This window comes from Calidris pugnax, unplaced genomic scaffold (assembly GCF_001431845.1).
Source record: "Calidris pugnax isolate Ruff unplaced genomic scaffold, ASM143184v1 scaffold270, whole genome shotgun sequence".
Lineage (NCBI taxonomy): Eukaryota > Metazoa > Chordata > Aves > Charadriiformes > Scolopacidae > Calidris > Calidris pugnax.
In genome coordinates this window covers 45,417-49,247 of record NW_015091277.1, presented here as the reverse complement: position 1 = coordinate 49,247, position 3,831 = coordinate 45,417, and the positions used below count along the sequence as shown (strand labels likewise).

General features: G+C 52.7%; 1 protein-coding gene across 1 annotated transcript in view; it reads right to left on the bottom strand.

Annotated features, from left to right (window-relative positions):
• The window catches only part of GDPD5 (glycerophosphodiester phosphodiesterase domain containing 5), a 240,729-nt gene extending 237,903 nt beyond the window's left edge, over nt 1-2,826 (bottom strand). The window contains exon 1 of the mRNA XM_014960612.1: nt 2,809-2,826. The gene's annotated coding sequence lies outside the window, so the exon portion shown is untranslated. The remainder of the gene's footprint in view (nt 1-2,808) is intronic.
• Between the last annotated feature and the right edge of the window lie 1,005 nt (nt 2,827-3,831).

Sequence of the window (3,831 nt, the reverse complement as noted above, 5' to 3'; positions counted from 1 at the left end):
CTTAGGGGGAAAAAAAAAAAACCTTTTTGGACAAGGGAGCACCTTTTGGGGGTTAAACCTGGTGTATCTATCACACCCCCCCACCACCCCACCCCGGCTCAGCATCACACACACACCCCCCTCGCCGGGCGAGGGATGCAGAAGACCACCCCTGGACAGAGAAGGAACGGGAGGGAGGTGACAGCCCGGCACGGCTCGGCTCGGCTCCGCCGCTCCGCTCCCGGGAGCGGGGAGGGAGCTTGGGGGCGGGCGGCTCCGCCCCGGACAGCGGCAGCAGCAGGAGGAGGAAGAAGAGGAGGAGGAGGAAGAAGAGGGCATGCTGCACCCAAAGGCATGCAGCTTTTCTTTAAGGGGTGTTTAGGGGAGGGGGGGAGGATGCGAGCAAACCCCTCTCCAGACCCCCAAGTTTGGGGGCTCCCTCCCAAAGGAAGGGAACTGGGGTTATTCAGCCTGGAGAAGAGGAGGCTGAGGGGAGACCTTATTGCTCTCTACAACTCCCTGAAAGGAGGGTGTAGAGAGGTGGGGGTCGGTCTCTTTTCTCAAGTCACAGGCGACAGGACGAGAGGAAATGGCCTCAAGTTGCGCCAGGGGAGGTTCAGGCTGGATATTAGGAAAAATTTTTTCACTGAAAGGGTCATCAGGCATTGGAATGGGCTGCCCAGGGAGGTGGTTGAGGCACCATCCCTGGAGGTGTTCAAAAGACGGGTTGATGTAGTGCTGGGAGGTATGGTTTAGTGATGATGCTCCTTGTTTGTTGTGTGGGTGTCTATTTTTGTCAAAATTAGGTTGACGGTTGGACAAGATGATCTTTAAGGTCCCTTCCGACCTAGAAGATTCTGTGATTCTGTGATTCTGTTTGGGGGGCCACCCAACCCCTTCCCCGCCCCGCGGTGCTGCCCCAAATCTCAGCTCTGGGAGTCCTGAGGGGCTGGGAAAGGCATGGGGTGCTTGGCATTGAAAACGCGGAAACCCCAAAAAAAGGGCAACAGAATAGTCCAGGTTTCTCACTCTGCACCTCTGCATGGCCTTCATCCACCCCCCCCTCCATCTTCCTCCTCTGAAGGAGGATGTCTGGAAATTGGCCACCCTGGGGCCCATGTACACACACACACACACACACACGCGGGGTGTAGCTGGAATAAAAAGCTAACCTGGAAAAAGTCAGCAAGTTAGAGCAAATATTTGGCCCCGTGCGCCCCAGGGCTGCCGCTAACCAGGCACCAGTAAATCCCCGCTTGGCAGCAGGGAGCAGAGTGCTTACAGGGGAAACTGCATCACTCCCATTTCTATTTTTATATCACAGAATCCTGCATCACTCCCATTTCTATTTTTATATCATAGAATCAATCACAGAATCCGCGCGGGGTGTAGCTGGAATAAAAAGCTAACCTGGAAAAAGTCAGCAAGTTAGAGCAAATATTTGGCCCCGTGCGCCCCAGGGCTGCCGCTAACCAGGCACCAGTAAATCCCCGCTTGGCAGCAGGGAGCAGAGTGCTTACAGGGGAAACTGCATCACTCCCATTTCTATTTTTATATCATAGAATCAATCACAGAATCATCTTCTAGGTCGGAAGGGACCTTAAAGATCGTCTTGTCCAACCGTCAACCTAATTTTGACAAAAATAAACACCCATACAACAAACAAAAAGCATCACCATCACTACACCATATCTCCCAGCCCTACATCAACCCGTGTTTTGAACACCTCCAGGGATGGTGCCTCCACCACCTCCCTGGGCAGCCCATTCCAGTGTCTGATAACCCTTTTGGTGAAAAAAATTTTCCTAATATCCAGCCTGAACCTCCCCTGGTGTTACTTGAGGCCATATTGAAGGCAATCGCATCTCAAAGCCTGTGAGGAGGGGTGTTTTCCGTGGCAGGGTGTTCCCACCTGGGGGGGTGAAGGAGGATGAAAGGGGTCAGGCAAAGGTTTGGGCTTTGCAGCCTCCTGCTGTCTCCTGCTACTGTAAATGTGCCCTTTCCAACCCACCCATCGCTTATTTTTCCATCTTCTTTCATCACCTGCATCTGGTCTTACATTGGATCTTGGTCTCACATTGGATCCTGGTCTCCCAAGTGCTTACGTGCACCATGGATGGGTCCCCTGGACCTCATCTACACCCTGTGGGTGTCCTGGTGCTGGGTCATCAAGTTATCATAGAATCATAGAATGGTTTGGGTTGGAAGGGACCTTAAAGACCATCCAGTTCCAACCCCCCTGCCATGGGCAGGGACACCTCCCACCAGACCAGGTTGCTCCAAGCCCCCTCCAACCTGGCCTTGAGCCCCTCCAGGGATGGGGCAGCCACAGCTTCTCTGGGCAACCTGGGCCAGGCTCTCACCACCCTGCCAGGAAAGCATTTCTTATTGATATGTCGTGTAAATCTCTCCTCTTTCAGTTTAAAACCGTTACTCCTCATCCTATGGCTCCTCTCCCTGATCCCCCTCCCCAGCTCTCCTGTAGGCCCCCTTCAGTTGTAGTAGTTTGGGAAAAGGATGAGTGTTTTGAGGTGTTTCCACTTGTTTTCCACAGGCTGCAATGACACAGGTGAATCTGGGTTTCATCCTATGGCTCCCCTCCCTGATCCCCCTTCCCAGCTTTCCTGTAGGCTCCCTTCAATTGTAGCAGTTTGGGGAAAGGATGAGTGTTTTGAGGTGTTGCCACTTGTTTTCTACAAGCTGCAACGACACGGGTGAATCGGGGCGAGAAGGATGTCCAGGGCTGCCCAACACTCTGGACAACACTGAACTGTATCCTTGGGGGGAATTTTTTTGCCCTTCTTGGTGCAAGGTGGCCAAAATACTCACCCGAGAGCACCGGATCCCTTTCTTGCTGTAAAATGGCCGTTTTCCACCACTCTGGCCCGCGCTGGGAGCCAGCCCTGGAGGTGTGCGTGGTCCGAACGGTGCAAAAAGGAGGAGAGATGAGCTGTCAAAATCACAAGCCAGTGTGAGACAGATGCCAGGCTCGTTTTTACCGAGACAGACAAAGCTGCCAGCTCGCTAGCAACTGTCTTCTCGTCTCCTGGGAGGAGCAGAAATAACCCGAGGAGCTGCACCCACCAGCAAGGAAACCTCGCCTGCAGGAAAAGATTTGGAGGAGAAAAATCAGAAGATGAAGTCTGATCCCAAGTGACGGTCCCCAGCCTCAGGAGAGGGGACGGGGGGGGTGCGTTATGGGCAGGGCTGCAGGCAGCCGTCCTGCTTTGCCAAACACTTTTCCTTACAGTTCTGCTGATGGCAGGGATTTCAAAATCAGAAGTCCCTCAGAGCTGTGATTAGCTTAAATCCTGGGGAAAATCTATCTCTCGGGGGTATTTGATTCTCCTCCTGGTCGCTGGGTCCGTTGCAGGGCTTTAGGATGGGTCTTCCCCCAGGCTTTGAGGGTGGACAGGGATTTGAGCAACCTGGTCTAGTGGAAGATGTCCCTTCTCATGGCACAGGGTCAGAACTGGATGATCTTTAAGGTCCCTTCCAACCCAAACCATCCTATGCTTCTATGATGTCCAAGGAGACCAATCCAAACCATTCTATGATTCTATGATGTCCAAGGAGGGGGGGACACATCATGATGTGGGTATTTTGAGGCACATAACACAGTCGTGACCGTAGGTCCTTGTGACTTCAGCCAGGCTTCAACCACGGGTGATGAAATTTTACATGCTTGGGTGTCTGCCTGGGGATGGTCTCCTTTTAATTTCAGCAGAAATAGTTCAGCCATTTGTAAGATCAAGGGAAAAACATTTTCTTCTGGCACCGGGAGAAAATGTTCTTCTAACTCGGGAGGTTCCAGAAACACTGCAGCTGCTTCCTAACGTCAGCCAGTAATTT